General features: G+C 37.5%; 1 long non-coding RNA gene across 1 annotated transcript in view; it reads left to right on the top strand.

Moving 5' to 3' along the window:
* Positions 1–10,437: 10,437 nt before the first annotated feature.
* Positions 10,438–21,294, top strand: part of LOC134758310 (uncharacterized) — a 100,704-nt gene continuing 89,847 nt past the window's right edge. Inside the window, exon 1 of the long non-coding RNA XR_010133360.1 lies at positions 10,438–10,897. This is a non-coding gene — a long non-coding RNA (uncharacterized lncRNA). The remainder of the gene's footprint in view (positions 10,898–21,294) is intronic.

Here is a 21,294-nt window from a genome sequence, read left to right as displayed (position 1 = left end):
ATGACCCTCTCCAGATGCTGAATCCATGTTTTCAGACCTTCCAGTCTCTAGGAAACATGAGCTACATAAACTATTCTTTATAAATTACCCAGTCTGTGTTATTCTGTTGTAGATGCATAAAATGAACTAAGAGTTCTCAAAAAGGCCCCACCTCCTAATACTATCATATTAGGGGTTAAGATTTCAAAATATGAATTTGGAGTGGGGGACACACTTAGTTCATAACACTCATTGAAGAAAATTTGAGTTGTTTTCAGTTTTACGTTTATGTAAAAGATTTTGTGTAAATATAAGTTTTTATTTCTCTAGGGTAAATACCTAGGAATAGAATTACTTGGTCATATAATCAGTGAATTGTTTGAATTTAAAGTAAATTGAGACTGTTTGCCGGAATGACTGTAGGGTTTTATATTCTGACTAGTAATATATGGTATTTCCATTTGCTCTGCATCAATTACAGTACTAGATATTGTTGACTTTAAAAAAAATAGCCATTCTAATATGTACATGGATTTAGCTTGCATTTTTTATTGAAGATCTTTTTCTGAGATTTTTGTATCATCCATACATCCTCTTTACAAAAGTCTTGACAAACGTTTTACTCATTTTTTAAATTTGGCTACTTGTTTTCTTACTGTTGAGTTTTGAGAGGTTTTTTGGTATAGTTTGATGCAAATCCATTGTTGGATATATGACTGAAATATTTTCTCCAAGTCTGAGTTTGATGAAGTCCAATTTTTCAGTTTTTTTTCTTTTATGGATTTATTTTGGTGACACTTTAAAAAATTCCATGCCTAATTCCAGTTCATAAAGATTTTTACCTGTTTTGTTTTCATAGTCTTATAGATTTATGTATTACATTTGGATCTATGATCCATGTGTAATAATTTTATTTTTAATAATGTATGAGTGATATGTATCTATATATATATCAATGCTTTAAAAAATATATAGGTACACCCATTGTTCTGTCACCATTTGATGAAAGGACTATTATTTCTCCACTGAATAACATTGGGGCAGGAGGAATTTCTCTGTAGCTGCTGAAGAGTATGAGAAAGCAGACAAATGAAAGAAATCTACTCCTGCACCCCCCATAGACACCCAGCAAGTTATTCCTTGAAAGGTGACCTAGGCAGACGATCCCATTTTCTACAATATCCCCTAAATTCTTCTTCCTGTCATTTACATTCCACCATAGAACCTCTTATATAACCCCTTTCATTCTATAAATACACAAAATTATTTCCATGCTAAACTGAAATTTTCAAAAGTTACAGCTTGGCATTAATACGTTGGAGTAGGGGTAATCAGAAGCTGAGTATGTGTGATAAAGTTCATGTCTCATGTGTTCCAGGCTCCTACCCTCATAGAGAACACAACATGGCTTAATATCTTAATAGACTACTCTGCCATGCTCTTTCATTGGTAAACAATTGGACTTGAAAAATCATTGCTTACATTCTCTGCCTGTATTACTACATCCTTTCCCAACCATGGAGGAGACATCTTTCTAATACGTATATCTTGTCCTGAATCAGTTTTCCACCAGCACAAATATTTCCATGTGAAAGCCAATAGGGGTGTGTGAAGGACAGTCTCTTAAGAATATCTAAGGGCAGTATATATTAAAAATCAATCCCTTCCTTTTTACAAAAGAAGATTCTATGAAAAACTTTCTTTAATCAAAAATTTATTTTAGCCCAGAACATTAAGCCTGGGAGAAAAAATATTTTGGATCTGGAGAATCATTTAATTTGCATTAACTAATTTGAAGCACAACTATCTTTGGCTTAATGTCAACTAAATCAATACACATTCTTATTCAGTATACAGAGCTCTTCCCATGATCCAAAATTTTAGTTTGTTTCCCTCATCTTCGAAGTAATTGCCTTACTCTATGGTCTCAGGAAGCAAGATCTCAGATATGAAGAGGCACCCTCCATTTTTGTTGCCGCCCTCTGCCTGAAGCCTTTATCTCTTCTTTTCAGGATACTGAATGTCTGTTGATAAAACAAAAAAAAAAGAGAGAGAGAGAGAGAGGAGATAGAGCCTGAGACTAACTTCCTTTTGGATCAAGGTTGACTTCATTTCTTTTTATTACTTTGATTTTCTGAGGCTCACTGTCAGCCATTTTAGAGGTCTCTCTAGAATTCCACCAATATGCAGTCCAGAAATGTTTAAAGAGACAAACTTGTCTTCACTTCACACTGGTTACCATACATGTCAGGCTTCATGTTCAAACCTGCATTACCCTTACAGACACAGTTCTGTTGTGAACATATCAAGTTTGGACTTAAGTATTTTTGTCTTATATAGAAGATTCAGTTTTCAGTCTCCAGAGATGCGCCATGTACCCCTACTGGTTTAGGGTCCTCAGAAATCCAACATTCCCCCTGGACTCTCAGAAGCAACTCAAATTCATCTTCTGGTATTTCTGCCATTAAGCATATTTCACTCCTCTAACCTGACAAGCAACTAGGTACATACTTGTCACTTATCTCTTCCAGTATAGTTTCCTCTCAAGTTCTAGAATTCGTTAAAGACATGTAGCAACAGTGCTCTGAGGCAAAAAAAAAAAAAAACAGAGGCGTGTGAGGACAGAAAAAACTACCTTTCATTCTGCTTTTCTCCAGAGAATCTGAGATGGAAATACTGTTTGTAACAGATTTTACCATTTTCTCATTATAATTGATTGCTGAAATAATTTTTCTGTAGCTCACCTTTCTTCTGTCTTCACTATACACTTATCACTAGTTATCATTTAATTCTTCATCACCACCATTACTAGAATGGTTACTATATACCTCTTACCTTACTAAGTGGTTTTTATTTATTTTAATCCTCATAACAACTCTATGAGATAAATTTGACTATTATTCCCATAATAAAGATAAGGAAATTGAGGACAAGAGATTTGAGTTGCTTATCTAAGATTACATAATGAATATGTAATACAAAAAGGAGTCTGTGCTCTCAGCCATTGCAGCAGATTGCATTTTTACACCCTAATTTTTAGCGAGTCACTAGAAGGGAATTGAACAAAATTTGAATTCAAGAACAAGACAAACTATGCTTATTACTGAGGACCTTTATTTATTTTTATTTTTATTTATTTATTGATATATTCATTTTTTGAGTTGGAGTTTTGCTTTTGTTGCCCAGGCTGGAGTGCAATGGTGTGATCTCAGCTCACAGCAGCCTCCACCTCCCGGGTTCAAGCAGCTCTCCTGCTTCAGCCTCCTGGGTAGCTGGGATTACAGGCATATGCCACCATGCCAGTCTAATTTTATATTTTTAGTAGAGACGGGGTTTCACCGTGTTGGCCAGGCTGGTCTCGAACTCTTGACCTCAGGTGATCCACCCACCTTGGCCTCTGAAAGTGCAGGGATTACAGGCCTGAGCCACCACGCCCTGCCTGAGAACCTTTAAATGAATGTATACTTTAATTCTGTTATTGAACTGTGATTAAAAGGTCCACCAAGACTGTTCAAATGAGATGCAAATAAATGCTTACTAAGTTTATAAAGCTGGAACAATGACCATCAGATGAAACCAACCCTATCTCGTCTGCATCTTTGTACCCAAGTCCTTAAGAGAAGAGTTATCCTCAGCTGTATTCACAGGAAAGTAATTATCTAGGTGCTTGCCAGTAAGCTGGGAGCTGAGGAGAATCATGAAAGAAAGCTCCCCCCTCCTTGGCTAGGGAGCATACCTTGTTGCCCTCTGTAAGCTATGAACAGAAACACAAGTTCCTTACTTCCCCTGTTATAATTTGTTTTTTAGATAGAAGTATTTATTAAAAGTTTTAAGAACTTTGGACACCAACCAGAAGGCTTTCTTGTAAACATTCTATTATTAAGCTTCCCCAGCTGCATGTTAAAACCTTTGTGGTCCACAGAGGTATATCTACGTTCCAGCTGCACTAGGTAACAACAGTGGCAAATTTTGAGGTTTAATTAAAGAATACTTATCACAGATGCATGGTACGAGAATGTCGGATGACAAAACCCTGGTGTTGTGAAATTAATTATATCACCATAGTGGACCCAGTGCATGTGGAAAACTTGAACCCAAAGAAACAACTCATTAATCTTCACAAGCTCTCCCTAGGTAAAGGAGTTATTTTCTGCATTTACAATAAGCTTTCAAAAGGTAACCTTTGAGGGATTTTCCCCCCTCCTTATATCAATTGTTTATGCTGCAGAAATAAATTAAAACTAAGAAACACTAAATGTTAACAAACGCAAAACAATTTTAGTTAGCTCCATTCTTCAAATACCTGCAAAAATCCTTTCCAAAAAAAGCTTTTGTACAGTTTTCAGCTATTATTTATTTGGCACAAACAATGAGCCATCCGCACACTGAGAGTCTTACCTGTGTTATTTTTTAATAGCATAACATTTCTACTTTTTGATGCCACTATCCTTATTCTGCAGATGGAAAAACTGAGGTATATATATTGGCTATGTAACATACTCAGTGTTAGTCAATAGCTGTGGAATCTGGTTATGAATTCAAGCTCTATTAGTTAAAACTCACTGTAAAACCCAGAGTTGTAAACAAAACAAACAAGCAAACAAACCAGCAATATTTCCAGGAGAGAGAAAATGCAAGAGAAATTTGATGAAGTATTAGTGATTAGATATTTAAAATGCTTTTGTTTCAGGTGATGGCCTTGTGGCTGAAATCATTTTAAGTTTCTCTCCTTAAGAATCTCTGAATAATGTTTCAATCAAATTGTAAACACAATAAGATAACAACATCTATTAAAAACAGCTATGTACTGATGAAAGTATAATTTTAACTTTGATAACTATTATAATTGATAACACATTATCTCTGCACAACTAACAACACATAAAGAAGATGGAAAAATTGTGAGAGACGAGGTCAGGAGATCAAGACCATCCTGGCTAACACAGTGAAACCCCGTCTCTACTAAAAATACAAAAAATTAGCCGGGAGAGGTGGCGGGCGCCTGTAGTCCCAGCTACTTGGGAGGCTGAGGCAGGAGAATGGTGTGAACCCGGGAGGCGGAGCTTGCAGTGAGCCGAGATCGAGCCACTGCACTGCAGCTAGGAGACAGAGCGAGACTCCACCTCAAAAAAAAAAAAAAAAAATTGTGAGAGAAAGCATGTTTTGGCAATTATGTTTTTTTCACCTGTGTATAGAGTTATGGGAATTTAAATTCAATGGAATCCTTAGCTTCATACAACATTTAAGCTACTACTAATAGTGAGATATCTATCTTCTATTTTCCTATCAGATTCTTTGTACTTAGCATTTTTCTTAGTTACCGTATACAGAGTAGTTACTGAGATCACAAATATTAGACTCAAGAACTTATGATTTCTAGGAAAATAGAGGTATGATAGCCCATAGCTCATAATCAGGGCTGACATACATCAAGTTTGCACCAAGATATTTTTAATAGTTTTCCATAGGGTCCATTCAGATTGGTCAAGCCTATGTTTTATCTGCTATTAAATATTGACTACTTCTGCTTATGATTAAAATAATATAAAAAATACCATGCAAATAATTAAGACTCTCCAGTACAGCAATTGCTGTAGACCTCTGTCATAATAATTAAGATATATTAGAAATTTTGCATCTACTTTTTTCCTCCCTATAATACTAGGAGCTTTCTGTAGATAGACAAAATGCCTTATCAATGTTTTTGTTCTTATAGACTTACACAGTGTTTATCATATAGTAAGTATGTGTTCCATAGGCACACAATGAAGTGAACATTAAACTGCACAAAATTCAAGCCTGCTGTAATCTTATCTCTAAGAATAATGATTATTACAATTCTATATTTTTATGAATATCAGAATTGCCAGAGTGAGTTAAAATATTTTTAAATGCTAGTCAACCTTTATTTTTAGCTTCTTTTTTGTACTTGTGAATCCAATTTGAGAGCATTATGAGCTTAAGGGAAAGTGTTTATACAGAGGTAGTATCCTGATAATAAATTTCCTAGCTTAGCAATGAGTCTTTAGTATGCTGTAGTAAATACTTATAATAGTATGTTGATTGTGGTACTGAATTTGACCCTATATTCTAATCTCCCTTTTCCAATTTCTTTCCATTTTCTTTGTGTCATCAGTCTTTGATCAGTTACATTTTCAATAAACGTAACATTTATGATTTTTAAAAACCTTACCCGATTTAACTATGGAATTTATATATGACAATACAAAATATGTAAGGACAGGGCCTTTGTCTTATTCATTGCTGTATCACTGAGAGTTTATGAAACATTTGGCACATGGAAGGTGCTCAATGAATAATTGAGTATAAAAGTCTTCTACCAGTTTTTCTTGTTAAGATATTTATGAGATTCCCAAGAAAATGGTAACTGATTTCACAAATTCAAACTTAGTTATTCTGGTCAGGAATGTGTCTCTATACTTCCCCAAACTACTGTTCACTTCCCTCTAAGTCACTCTCTGTCATCCTGAAACTGACATCTGTTAAGTTGATGCTACTTTACCTCTTCACCCAAATTATGAGCATAGACATAGTTTCGAATCTGTGTCCTAGTTATGGAGAACTTCATGTTGGTACACACCTTCAGAATTACCTTTTTAGCCTCTGAGTTTTAAACAAAATTTATCGAGCTGTTTCTGTATATTTACACAAGAAAAGGCATATACTGTGTAATAAAATTCCATTTATTTAAATTGTTTATTAGTTAAATATAGTTCCCTTGCACCAGGAAAGCAATGTGAATCACAAAAATACCAAGCCATAGTGAAGACAAAGTTATTAAGCTTGCAGTCACCTTGAGATCACAACTGTAGAGAAGAATGGGGGCTCTTGAGCTGGAAGATGAAACATGTTACTTGCCTTAAAATTCTTTCTTATTATATATTTAACATATAATCAAGAAATAACCATAAGTATACTCAGTCATGCAACCGAAACCGCTGCTCTGCTTGTGGAGTAGCCATTCTTTTGTTTCTTTACTTCTCTAATAAACTTGGTTTCACTTTATGGACTTGCCTGGAATCTTTCTTGCACCAGATCAAGAACTCTGTCTTGGGGTCTGGATCGGACCCCTTTCTAGTAACAGTACTGCCACTGTTGTCATCAGAAAAAGCTTTATGTACAGAAAGATGTCAAGCTCATACTGGCTGATACAAAGTTTGAAATGTATTACTGGCAATATATTCTCCGTCGTTTACTTGAAATGATAGACTCATTTCATTCAACTTTTAATAAAATGTCTGTTCAATATACCGGCCTGTGTAGCTACAGTTTGTTAATAATTATTTCAAGAATTCTATTCCATGAAAGAAGCAACTAGTTCAGCTCTTAACTCGAATAATTGCCTAATTGGTTTTCTTTGGAACTGCCATCATACTTCAGTGTGCAGCAGAAGTGCTGTGTGCCTACACCCAGAACATTGATATGTACACAAGGATTGAGGTTTAATCAAATAACACAGTTTTTTTTTTTTTGGGTTTTTTTTTTTGTTTTTTTGTTTTTTTTTGATGGAGTCTCGCTCTGTCTCCCAGGCTGGAGTGCAGTGGCACGAACTTGGCTCACTGCAACCTCCTCCTCCCGGGTTCAGGCCTTTCTCCTGTCTCAGCCTCCCAAGTAGCTGGGACTACAGTCTCCCGCCACCACGCCTGGCTAATTTTTGTATCAAATAACACTTTTAAATAATTCATCAAGAATATTCTTAAATAAAAGTGGTATTTTATTTTTGTGAGCATGAGGTGGTAAAGAACACAATGACTACCAGTACAGTTTTAGGCCTACACCATGATTTATGCCAATATGTCAGTAGTTTTACACAGCATTGCTTTTGCTCCATTGTGTAAATTGCTGCACAATACAAAAAAATCAATAAATAAAAAGCAAAAAAAAAGTCTTAGTATGCATATAAATAAATTATAAACTTGGGGCCATTATAATGAAAACAACTCCAGGAATTCCAGGGGTCCACAGATCGCGCTCTGAAATCTCCTGCTGTAGACGACATATTGATGGTGGCTTTGTAAAGAAGACAGCGTGTTTCAAAGTAATATAAAATTTTAAGACAGAATCTACTAAATGGCCGTTTTTAGTCTCAACGTATCAAGGGTTTAACAAATTTTGAAGTTAACAATGAGAAATAGTGACAATTTTGGAAAAGTGAGTGAATTAAAATTCCAGGAAGAAGTTTAACAAGTAACCGGAGCAAGAAACCAGGAGAATCACTGAAGAAAGCTGCTCATTTTAAAAGTCGAAGAAAAGAAACCAGTGCCTCCAAAATTCTAAGCACTTTTCATATAATTTCTTTAAGCAAACTAATCGTTATCATTTACTTGTATCATTGCTTTATAAAATAATTATTTTGCTTTGTTTCATTTTGCTTTCCACAATACAGAAAATCATTTAATTATTTAGTACTACTTAATGTTGTCCACCATATACTATTGAAATTAAAAAAATCTATCACATGCATCCAAATATTTTAAAAATTTCAGAAAAGCATTTTTATAGAAGGGCTGCATTGGTGATAGGTTGCTTTTTTCTGTTCCTTCCTGCATAATAGCCAAGTCTTATTTTGATACATCATGGATGTTTCATGTCATTGAATGATCTCCATCATCCTTTCTTATGACATCATATAATTTTATTTATAGACATAATATATATTTTACCTAAATTACAGTTTGAATATATTTTTAAATAAACAATGAACAGATAATTTACGATAGAAAAAGTACAAATTTTCCACATACATGAAATCATACTTAACCTGACTGAAATTCAATAGAACACAAATCAAAACAGTAATGAATTCTATTTTTCTTTATATGAACAACTTTTTTTTTAAGCCATAAAATTTATTGTTAAGGAACAAGAGGAAAATAAGGACTCTCATAAACTGGTTCTAAGAATATAAAATTTTACGACCTTTCTAGAGGGCAGTGTTTTGTATTTTGTGATGTATATAAAATGTTAAGATATACATAGCTTTTCATTAGTTCATTGAATAATTTCTCAACAGATATGTATTGTTATGCTATGATTTTGTGTATATATGTATACAAAACTATATTTTTGCTGCCCTAATGCATTTAAAGTCCTGTATAAAAACATGTCTGTGCATAACTATATAATACAAATCATTTTGAAGGATGCTCACGTGTTGTCGTAATGGAGAAGAGAACAGAGAACAGAGGTACCTCTTTACAGAAGATATTCAAGGCAGGTCTGAGACCTGTAAGAGGGGAAGGAGCCAGCCATGGTAAAAAGCCTTGGAAAAAAATTCTAGCCAGAGGAGACATTAATGCAAAGTCTCTGGGGTAAAAGAGTTTCCCATCTTTGAGAAACTAAAAACATAATAAGCTTAGAAAAATATGCAAAAGTGAAAGCAAATATAGGCCAACAGAAAGAGCTTGGGCTCTATTCTAAGCCCTGTGCAGAGCTGAGGTCTTTCTTCTACTTGGCCTTCTTCTTGCTTCTGATGTTCAATTGTTCCCCAAGTAGGAATGAAAAAAGTCCCTCCCTTTTCTAAGGGTTCAAGCAGTTTAGTTGTCTGACAGGTACAGTGCTTTCCAGATCTGGTCACATGACAGGCAGATCTTGCAGGAATTCTCTGCTTTATCCCTGCCCATATAACAATTTCCCTGTTAATGATACACCCAGACTGTGCTAGTATTATTTGCATCACATCCCTATGGAATTATTTTCTTTTACAAATTTATAGAGATGGCATTATGCAGAGCAGATCTGAACTAGTTTGCCACATATTCAATCTGTGACTTTCCGGCGTGGCTGTCATGGGAGTGCACCATGCACAACGCCCTTTGAGAGAACCTGCTGCTCCGTTTCAAAGGTCTTCAGTGCATCCTTAGTGTCAGGCCTCTGAGCCCAAGCTAAGCCATCATATCTCCTGTGACCTGCAAGTATACATCCAGATGGCCTGAAGCAAGTGAAGAATCACAAAAGAAGTGAAAATGGCGGATTCCTGCCTTAACTGATAACATTCCACCATTGTGATTTGTTCCTGCCCCACCTTAACTGAGCAATTAACCTTGTGAAAGTCCTTCTTCTGGCTCAGAAGTTCCCCCACTGAGCACCTCGTGACCCCCGGCCCTGCCCACAAGAGAAAAACTCCCTTTGACTGTACTTTTCCACTACCCACCCAAATCCTATAAAATGGCCCCACCCCTATCTCCCTTTGCTGACTCCTTTTTTGGACTCAGCCTGCCTGCACCCAGGTGAAATAAACAGCCTTGTTGCTCACACCAAGCCTGTTTGGTGGTCTCTTCACACGGACATGCATGACACTTAGGTTTTGATTCTTTGTTGTTGTTCAGAGTAAAATATACAAGAAGAGATAAAGAAAATGTCAAAAGATGTTAATAATTGATAAACAGTTTAATATTGTTTGTTTTCTGATTCTTTCAACTCTTCTACAGGTGTAGGTTTTAAAATAAAATTTGAAGGGAAAAAAAGTTGTTTTCAACTTCTGCAACTTCAGATCCGTTGTAGTGTTCATGCCCAGACATGCCCAAGCAGCTGCCAGCCAATGACTGAGCACCACAGGGGCACTAAGTGTGGCTCTTCCTGCCAAATGTGGACTCCTCTAATGAGCAACTTGGCTCTGAAGCTCCCATCAGCCTGGGTGAGACTGTCTCCAAGCTGTACTGCAGTCTGAGGCTCTTCCTACCAAATTCACTTTGCTGTTCCTTTATTCCCAACTTTGGGAGGCTTTTACCAGCTCCTTCTCCTTTTTTTTTTTTTTTTTTTTTACCTTCACCGACCTTTCCCCTAAGAAATACTGTCTGAAGTACTTTCTTCTTGGCATATTCTTCTCAAAGGACTCAAGTGTGACTAACCCTTTAGAGTACAGAATGAAGATCCAGGCTACACGCTGAAAACGAGAGTGAGTCAAAAGCCTTTCTATTTCTTTTCTGGCTGTCCATGTTGCCCCACAGGAGGTTGGCATGTACATTTAACACGATTATGTTTCTAAATTTAACTCCATCACTCTTTCTACTTAATGTAAATTCAGTTTGAATATACTTAATTCGAACTCTCATCCTGTTGTCCTCCTAAAGGTAGATAGGAATGTGTTGAGTGAAAGATGAAAGAGTTGATATTACTTGGACAGTTATCACCTTTTAAAATTATAATATTCCACTAATTTCTGATAATTAATTAGTATATATTCCTGACCATATAAATACATTTAAAGTCTATGCTGTTCTTTTGCACATTGGCAATTGTCTCTTTTTTATTTGCTGATACTGATATAGCTAAGTATTTCTTTGATTCTTTGTATATTAAATAAAAGAGAATATTTGTGTCTCAAGTAAAAGCCAAAATATGCAGTACCATGATATCACAGTTAGTGATCTAACACAAAAAAAATTTATATTTTTTCCAAATATCCACAATATTAGTAACATTGAATAAACTACAGAACATTTTTAGAGTGTAAAGAACATATATATTATATGAACCAAATAATATTGATATTATTATTAGGGCTTTGAATGTACTACTCAAACCCAATGGTCCAAAGAATAAGACCCACAAAGTCCAACAACACTGACATTTCAGCAAATAATTATTAATCCACAAACATATCCCACACACTTTTTTAGGAGATGTGGGAGTAATATAGGAAAGTAATAGAAGGTTCAGTCAAAACCACTTATAATATAATGGTACAAATGTATAAATGGAAGGATAGGATGTAATAAAATTAATCATTAAAATTTTCAAATACCTATGAAACCCAGGATAAAGAGCATGTGAGGATACTGGGGAAACATTCAGGTAACACTATCAAGAATACAGTTTCAATGGAGTGGCATAATTCAAATTGTACAGGATGAGGAGGAAATGAATATAGAGAAAATGCGGTGATGAAGCTCTGATAATTTCCCAATATGCAAGCAGAGAAAAGAAAGTGTAAAATAGAGTGCCAACTGTGAGGGAGAAGGAAAATGAGCTATATGTTTTAAGCTTTAAACCTCAGAGTTTGCCCAGTCTTTCTCCTGACTTCATTTTATTGTATGGATATAGTCCATAAAGATTAACTGACTTTCCCAGGTCATATGCCTGTTTAAGATTAGGCTGCTATTTTAGTCATGAAGTCTTTGCCCATGCCTATGTCCTGAATGGTACTGCCTAGGTTTTCTTCTAGGGTTTTTATGGTTTTAGGTCTTACGTTGAGGTCTTTAATAAATCTTGAGTTAATTTTTGTATAAGATGTAAGGAAGGGGTCCAGTTTCAGTTTCTGCGTGTGGCTAGCCAGTTTACCAAACACCATTTATTAAATAGGGAATCCTTTCCCCATTACTTGCTTTTGTCAGATTTGTCAAAGATCAGATGGTTGCGTATGTGTGGCATTATATCTGAGGCCTCTGTTCTGTTCAATTGGTCTATATATCTGTTTTGGTACTAGTACCATGCAGTTTTGATTACTGTAGCCTTGTAGTATAGTTTGAAGGCAGGTAGCGTGATACCTCCAGCTTTGTTCTTTTTGCTTAGGATTGTCTTGGCTATACCAAAAGCAATGGCAACAAAAGCCAAAATTGACAAATGGGATCTAATTAAAGAGCTTCTGCACAGCAAAAGAAACTATCATCAGAGTGAACAAGCAACCTATAGAATGGGAGAAAATTTTTGCATGTATCCATCTGATGAATGGCTAATATCCAGAATCTACAAGGAACTTAAAAACATTTACAAGAAAAAAACAAACAACCTCATCAAAAAGTGGCCAAAAGATATGAACAGACACTTCTCAAAAGAAGACACTTACGTGGCCAACAGATACATGAAAAAAAGTTCACCATCACTGGTCATGAGAGAAATGGAAATCAAAATCATAATGAGATACCATTTCACACCAGTTAGAATGGTGATCATTAAAAAGTCAGGAAACAACAGATACTGGAGAGGATGGGGAGAAATAGGAACACTTTTACACTGTTGGTGGGAATTCAAATTAGTTCAACCATTGTGGAAGACACTATGGCGATTCCTCAAGGATCTAGAGCCAGAAATACCATTTGACCCAGCAACCCCTTTACTGAGTATATACCCAAAGGATTACAAATCATCATTCTACTATAAAGACACATGTACACTTATATTTATTGCAGCACTATTCACAACAGCAAAGACTTGGAACCAACCCAAATACCCATCAATGATAGAGTGGATAAAGAAAATGTGGCACATATAAACTGCGGAATACTATGCAGTCATAACAAAGGATGAGTTCATATCCTTTGCAGGGACATTGATGAAGCTGGAAACCATCATTCTTAGCAAGCTAACACAGAAACAGAAAACGAAACACCATATGTTCTCATTCACAAGTGGGAGTTGAACAATGAGAACACATGGACACACAGAGGGGAACATCACACACTAGGGCCTTTTGGGGGTTGGGGGGCTAGGAGAAGGACAGCATTAGGAGAAACACCTAATGTAGGTGACAGGCTGTTGGGTGCAGCAAGTCACCATGGCATGTGTATACCTATGTAACAAACTTGCACTTTCTGCAGATGTATCCTGGAACTTAAAATATATATTTAAAAAATAATAATAAATAATAAAAAAATAAAAGATTTGGTTGGTAATAGAACCTGTTCTCCCATTTTATCTCAGTGCTTGTTCTATTATACAATGCTACAAGGGCCTAACATAAAATATCATTATGCTCAAAAGTTGTTATTTTTATTATAATAATTTTTATGGCACTTGGTATAATATAGAGTATATCCTTGGCTCATCAGTTAAGCATATAGACTCCAATTATAGATATTCCAAAATTCAGCAATATTTCAGCTCCTTCTCCTTCTGTAATAAACAAAATTGACTCTTCCTTCAGTATTTCCTTGCCCAATGAACAAAGATAGCTTTTCATGTTTCTCTGTTTGACTTTTCATGTCATGCCTCAGTGTCCTGCTGCCTTATGGAGGCTGGATATGAGGAAAGGATCTATGTGCCACGATTTCTGTAAATTCAGATGTTGGTTGGTCTCTGGATAGCCTTAGCCAACCATCTTTCTCTCCCCTCGCCTACTTGTATAGAGTTCTGAGAGTAATTGTAGAATGTGCTAAAAATGAAATATCCTGAGACAGGGAAGAACTACCCAGGACAGTTCACCCTATCACCCTATCCCCTTATCCTGAGATAGGGAAGAAAAGACCAGGACAGCTGGGCTTTGTTCCTGTCTCCCATAGAAGCAGGATATCCCTCAAAGCTTTACCCAGTGAGTCACATTTTTCATGAGGCATGTAACCCTGAACAGGCTGCCTTTTGGAGTCCCTCACTGGCAGCGCAAGTGGGGCACACACATTTGAGACTCCATCCACCCTAGGCAGCTTTCTGAACACTGGAGGACCAGTTCACAATGAGTCCTAGTGTTACTGGGGGTCCTTGCTCACAGAGCTTCCAAGATGGTGGCGAGCCTCTTCCAAGATGGTGGCAAGTCTCGTGTTCTCTGACCTGGGGTTCTTGGCCTTACGGATTCCAAGGAATGGAATCTTGGGCCATGTGGTGAGTGTTATAGCTCTATTAGAAGCTGTGGGTCACGGAAGAGAACCGTGGAACCCAGTGACTAGTGTTCAGCTCGATTAGGACAAACCCAGGCACTTAGCCATGCAGGAACAATGGCAAACCTTTAGCCCGATCAGGAGTGGCAATGGGCGCCTCGCTGGATCAGGAGCACAGCGGACACCCTGCTGGATCGAGAAGAATGGAAGTCAGTGGCGGGTCTGCGACAGTGGCAAAACATCAGTGGTGGACGGCAAGCGAAAGCTCAGCTCGAGCTGTAACAAACACGGACCAGAAGAGTGCAGTTGCAAGATTTAATAGAGTGAAATAGAATGAAAACAGAGCTCCCATACAAGGGGAGGGGACCCAAAGGGTGTTGCCATTGCCGGCTGGAATGCCTGGGTTTATATGCAGATCTTTGTCCCTCCCACTGTGCTGTCAGGCAACAGATGATTGGCTATTTCTTTACCTCCTGTTGTTGCCTAATGAGCATTTTAGTGGGCTCTCCTTGCTATCTGATTGGTCATGTGTGAGCTAAGTTGCAAGCCCTGTGTTTAAAGGTGGAAATGGTCACCTTCCCAGCTAGGCTTAGGGATTCTTAATCAGCCTAGGAAATCTAGCTAGTCTTGTCTGTCATTCCCACCTCTCAACAGGCAAACCCAAATGCTGTTGGGGAGGTTGGCCAATGACCGCTTTAACTGCTTCGTGCTGAATTGGGGCGTAGTGGGGTGGTGCAGTTGAGATTTCCTCAGGAGGGGTGACTTTGATGTCATTAACATCAGAGCATGGGCTAGTAGGCCAGTCCAAGGGTCCGTGGTAGATCTTAGTCATGGATTGCATCTTGGACTCCATTTGAAGAACGATTTGTAGTTTTACATCTTCGATTCTGGAAGAGACAAACTTAACAAGGAGGTTAAAGATACAGGGATTGAAATATATGGCTTGCAGTGCAGGGGATTATTTCTTTGGCACACTTTACAGGTCCTGACTATCTGCTTGATAGTTTTGAAAAGGCCTGGTCCAGTAAATAAAAATTTGGCCATCTGATGAGTGCTATCAATGCCTAAGTGAAAGGTATGTTGAAGGGTTTTAACTAATTTTCATTGGTTACCTGCAGGCAAAAGGATTTTTCCTTCTTTGGTGGCTAGCCATCCTGAGGGGAGAAAACTATGTCCTCATGAGGTTCCCCATTCTATTTCTCCTCCTGAGTATTGGGGCTTGGTTTCCCAGAGGGGATTACCCCATACTAGGGGCCCTTCTATAAGCATTTCTAATGGAGGGTCCTGCTTTGTGGCTCTTTTGGCTTCAGTATCCGCTTGGCAGTTCCCTTCTATTTTCCTTTCCTTTCCTTTCTGATGACCCCAGCAGTAAGACTGCCACCTCTTTAGGTTTCTGTACAGCCAATAATAATCTCCTGATGGTTTCCTGATGTTTGATAGGTGTTCCCTCAGAAGTTAGGAATTCCCTTTCTCTCCATATTGCTGCATGGGCATGGAGGACTAGGTAAGCATACTTAGAGTCTGTATATATATTTACCCTTTTCCTTTCTCCTAATTCTAGTGCCTGAGTGAGGGCCATTAGTTCTTCCAGCTGAACACTAGTTCCTGGAGTGAGGGGATTACTTTCCAGGATTCCATTATCACTGACCACTGCATACCTCGCTGGAAGCTCTGTGAGCAAGGACCCCCGGTAACGCTAGGCTTCCGTTGTCCTTTGCTGGCTATCTGTACTTAGTAAATTTGCTTCACGTACCTTGTGGATAAGTGCGTCCTGTTTCACTGGACAGAAATTTTTAGAAAGTGCACAGTGAATTTGTTTCTCATCATGTAATGCCAAAGGTTCTTGCCTTAGCCATGCCAAATAATTGGTGAGGTGGCTGCCTATGGGGAATGATGGAGACACTGACCAAGAGAAAAAAAAGCCATAGGCTTTATTGAGCAGAGTGACAGTACAAAGCTTCCACAGCATGGAAGGGGTCCTGAGCGGGTAGCCAGTGTTACATTCTTCAGTCACCTTTTAAACTCTTTAAGGCAGGAAATACGTGAGGTGGGCAGATGTTACCAGAGTGAGAAATAAAGACAATTAACATGTCTCAGATCTTGAGGAAAACCGGAATTGCAACTTAGGTTTTATCTACTTTATGACCTTGCAGCGGCAAAGGAGACAGGATCTCACAGGACTTTACAAAGTATGTTTACAAGGAATTGGAATTGGAAGCATAGATAAGGTCCACTGGTCACAGACAAATGGGCAATTAACATTCATTTTAGTTTCAGGCGAGGGGGAAGAGAGAGAGGGAGAGAGGACACAGGGAAGCTTACAGCAAAATTTTCGCTGTTTATAGCTTTCTTGGGGAAGAAAACACATGCACAAATTCTGATATTAGGGATATTTTAAGCATATGTCTTCAATATTATTCATCCAGGACCAAAGTAAGTCCTGATGCAGGAAATGAGTGAGTTTCACAGCTTTCTGAGCCCCTACTCGACCCAGGAAGCCCAGCTGGCCCCTCCTTTCAATCAGATGCTAAAGAATATAAAATTCCAATGTAACGCAAGTGAAGAGGCACCAGGATCAAAGATAAATCATTAACAATGAGGTGTTTCTTAAATGTTATTCCGAGAGCTATTTCCTTTAGCTTCAACTCAGTGTAACTACATTGAAATGGAGTTACAATTTGGAGAGTAAATTTGGCTTATAAAGTTTTATGAAAGTCTCTCTCTAAATTTATCTGAGATTTTGCTTGACTCACACCACGTGGGGAGTGTTACCAGTGGATGGTGACCAGCTTCTTGGTGTCTTGAACAAAGAATCAGACAAAACATACAAACAAAGCAAGGAAAGAATGAAGCAACAAAAGCAGAAACTTATTGAAAATGAAAGTAGCTCCACAGTTTGGGAGCGGGCCCAAGCATAGGGGCTCGAGGGCCCCGTACAGAATTCTGGGGGGATTTAATACACTGTAGAGGTTTCCATTGGTTACTTGGTGTATGCCCTATGTAAATGAAGAGGATGAAGTAAAGTTACAAAGTCATTTACTCAGGGAACGCCCTATGCAAATGGAGAGGATAGTTCCTGTCATAGCTGAAGTGTGAATCCGCCTTATGTTTCCTGCCTTCAGACCCTATTTTCATGCCTCAGGGAGGATTGTGTAACCATAACATTTCCCGAATTTCTGCCTTCAATAGTTATTGTCATTATTTACACTGTTCTTAGGGCAACAGAAGTTCCTGTGTCTGCTTCCCAAACACTTAAAATATAAATTGAAAAAGTTTGGAGTCACTTATCTTCTCTCTCCATCTACATATTGATAGAAAAAGTGCAGCAAAGAGCAGAGTTGAGAATAGACATAATAATATAAAATAATAAGTTCTGCTAATTTTTAGCCCTGTACCCTATCACTGGTACATCTGATTCATTTGAGCTTTAGAAACAAATTGGTCAATTAACCAGTGGGTCATTCGTTTAAGATACAATTTATTTCAGAGAAAATGACTTTTAGTTTATTTCCTTAATGCTTTACAAAATTTGAGATTTTTTGAGAGAATGGGTTACACAAAGAAATATTTAAATTTGCATTGTTAAAAGAAATGGATTTTTTTCTAGAGAAATTTATTGTGACATTTTATATCATAGAATTGTATTTCATCCTATAGGCTAGTGTTTTCCTAAACTATAGTTGGATTCTATGTATAAGGACAGTCCTCGCAATTTATCTGTTTTGGCTAAGAAGCGAGCATTGTGTGAATATAGCCATTGCTGAAAGATGGGAGAGTATTCAGTGATGCAGCTATACATGTTGGTTTATTTCATCTTGATATATAAATATCTATTTCTGTATATTAATTGTAAATAGAGATCAACAGATTTAAATTTAAAAGAAATGAACCTTATTCCAGTTGCCACTCTGTTTTTCATCATAAGTTACTAAATTCCTACATTTATTATGTTTTAGATGTGGTGAATAGGAAAATAGTATCTTAGGACACCTGGCAACATATTTAGCATCTCAAATTTTTTTAATATCAATATCTGACAATAGAAATAATTTTGAAAACTCAAGAGGGATACTGTAGTAGTTCAATGCCATGCAATTCCTTCATTTCTGCATAAACCAATCTAGTCTGCTTTTGGCAGCCATACTCCTTCAGGAAGTGAGTTTTCAAGCTCTGCACTTCAATGCTAAAAACTATTAGTAAGATTAAATTTAATGATAAAATTTTTTATTTCCTTTTTTATTTGTACAAATTTATGTGGTACATGAGAAGACTTTTAGATGAGTTGAATGCATAGTGATCAAGGGGGGTTATTTAGGATATCATTGCCCAAGTACAATTTATTTTTAAGTATAGTCAACCTGCTGTGCTATCAAACATTGAATTTATTCCTTCTTACTGTATGTTTGTGCCTTTTAGCACATTTATTTTCATCCTTTCCCCTCCCCTCTACTCAGGCTTCCCAATATATGATCTATTTTTCCACTCTCCACCTCCATGTGTTCAAATCTTTTTGACGCCGACATACACATGAGAATGTAAATGAGGAGTTAATGGGTGCAGCACACCAACATGGCACATGTATACATATGTAACAAACCTGCACATTGTGCACATGTACCCTAGAACTTAAAGTATAATTAAAAAAAGAAAGAGAGAATGTAACCAAATGCAGGTCCAGGCACTCAGCACTTGCAGAGCCAGATAACAAGAGTGAAGTATCATAGGAAGAAAGTGACTTTATCAAAACTAGTAATGTGAAAGTGGCCAGAGTTACATCCAAAGTAACCACTTGAAATTTCTGGGGAGAAGGCAAGGGAATAAAAATGGAAACTTGTTATATGAGGCATGCAGGAATTGTGCTGAGTACAAGGTCTGTGTGTCTTGTTTTGGTGGCTTATCTTAGGTTTCAGTTCACCTGAAGTGCCTGCTGGCATCATCTCAAGAGTGGCTGGGTTGTTGACTAGCTGCCTTTTTTGCAGGCTAGGTCTCCAGGCTTAGTCTGTGTATTTCAAGATTAGCAACCGGAACATCTAAGTAAGCACATAATTAGATACTAGCATACAGTTAGATAAATGTGAAGGAAATATACAGTGTGCAAGGGAGGGATATGAAGTCTATTTTAAGGTTAAGAAGAAAAGCTTCTGCAGTTTGCTTCAAGGTTAGATGGAGAATAGGAAGAAAAGAGAAAAGGGAAAAAATGTTTTAAAATGCATTTTGGAGTTAAGCTACTTACAATAACATGCAATGCTTGACTTTTTATGCATGGTTTATTTCACTGAAGATAATGACCTCCAGTTTCATCCATGTTTCTGCAAAGGACATGATTTTATTCTCTTTTTAATAGCTAAAGAATATTCCATTGTGTATTTATGTTATGTTTTCTTCATCCATTCATCCCTTGATGGACACCTAGGCTGATCCCATATCTTTGCTCTTGTGAATAGTGCTGCAATAAATATGGGGTATAGGTATCCCTTTGTTATACCAATTTCTTCTCTTTTGGGTAGATACCGAGTAGCAGGATTGCTGAATTGAATGATAATTCTGCTTTTAGTTTTTTGAAAAATATCCATACTGTTTTTCTTAGTGGCTGTACTAGTTTACATTCCTTCCAGCAGTGTCTAAGAATTTCCTTTTCTCCACATCCTTGCCAACATCTGTTTTTTGTTTTTTCGTTTTTTTTGTTTTTTCTTTTTGACTTTTCAATAACAGCCATTCTGACTCCAGTAAGATGAACTCTTATTGTGGTTTTGCTTTGCATTTCTGTGATGATTAGTGATGTTGAGCATAAGAATTATTATTTGATAAGATTAATTTCTATGGTATGAAATTCTTAAAGTGTCAGAATATATATAAAAAGCAGTTTATGAAATGCAGAGTACTATTTGAAATATCAAAATTGGAAGTTGTGATGGTTAATACTGAGTGTCAACTTGATTGGATTGAAAGATGCAAAGTATTGATCCTGGGTGTGTCTGTGAAGGTGTTGCCAAAGGATATTAAAATTTGATTTAGTGGTCTGGGAAAGGCAGATTCACCCTTAATCTGGGTGGGCACCATCTAATCAGCTATCAGCACAGCTAGGATATAAAGCAGGCAGAATAACGTGAAAAGACTAGACTGGCCTAGCTTCCCAGCCTACATCTTTCTCCCATGCTGGATGCTTCCTGCCCTTGTACATTGGACTTAAAGTTCTTCAATGTTGGGACTCAGACTGGCTTCCTTGCCTGCAGACAACCTTGTGGGACCTTGTGGTTGTGTGAGTTTAATACTTCTTAATAAACTCATGAACCACCTCCCAAGTAGCTGGGACTACAGGTGCGTGCCACCATACCCGGCTAATTTTGTACTTTTAGTAGAGACAGGATTTCACCATGTTGTCTAGGCGCGTCTTGAACTCCTGACCTTGTGAGGAGTTAAGTGCTGGGATTACAGGCATGAGCCACCACTCCAGATCTCTACTTATTTTATTTTATTTTATTTTTTAATTTTTTATTTTTTTGGGACAGAGTCTCACTCTGTCACCCAGGCTGGAGTGCAGTGGCGTGATCTCTGCTCACTGCAAGCTCCGCCTCCCAGGTTCATGCCATTCCCCTGCCTCAGCCTCCCGAGTAGCTGGGACTACAGGTGCCCACCACCATGCCTCGCTAATTTTTTGTATTTTTAGTAGGGACGGTGTTTCACCGTGTTAGCCAGAATGGTCTTGATCTCCTGACCTTGTGATCTGCCCACCTCGGCCTCCCAAAGTGCTGGGATTACAGGT

This window comes from Gorilla gorilla, chromosome 3, assembly GCF_029281585.2.
Source record: "Gorilla gorilla gorilla isolate KB3781 chromosome 3, NHGRI_mGorGor1-v2.1_pri, whole genome shotgun sequence".
Classification (NCBI taxonomy): domain Eukaryota; kingdom Metazoa; phylum Chordata; class Mammalia; order Primates; family Hominidae; genus Gorilla; species Gorilla gorilla.
Note: the sequence above shows the minus strand (reverse complement) of the source record. Positions and strands in the feature narration are given on the sequence as shown.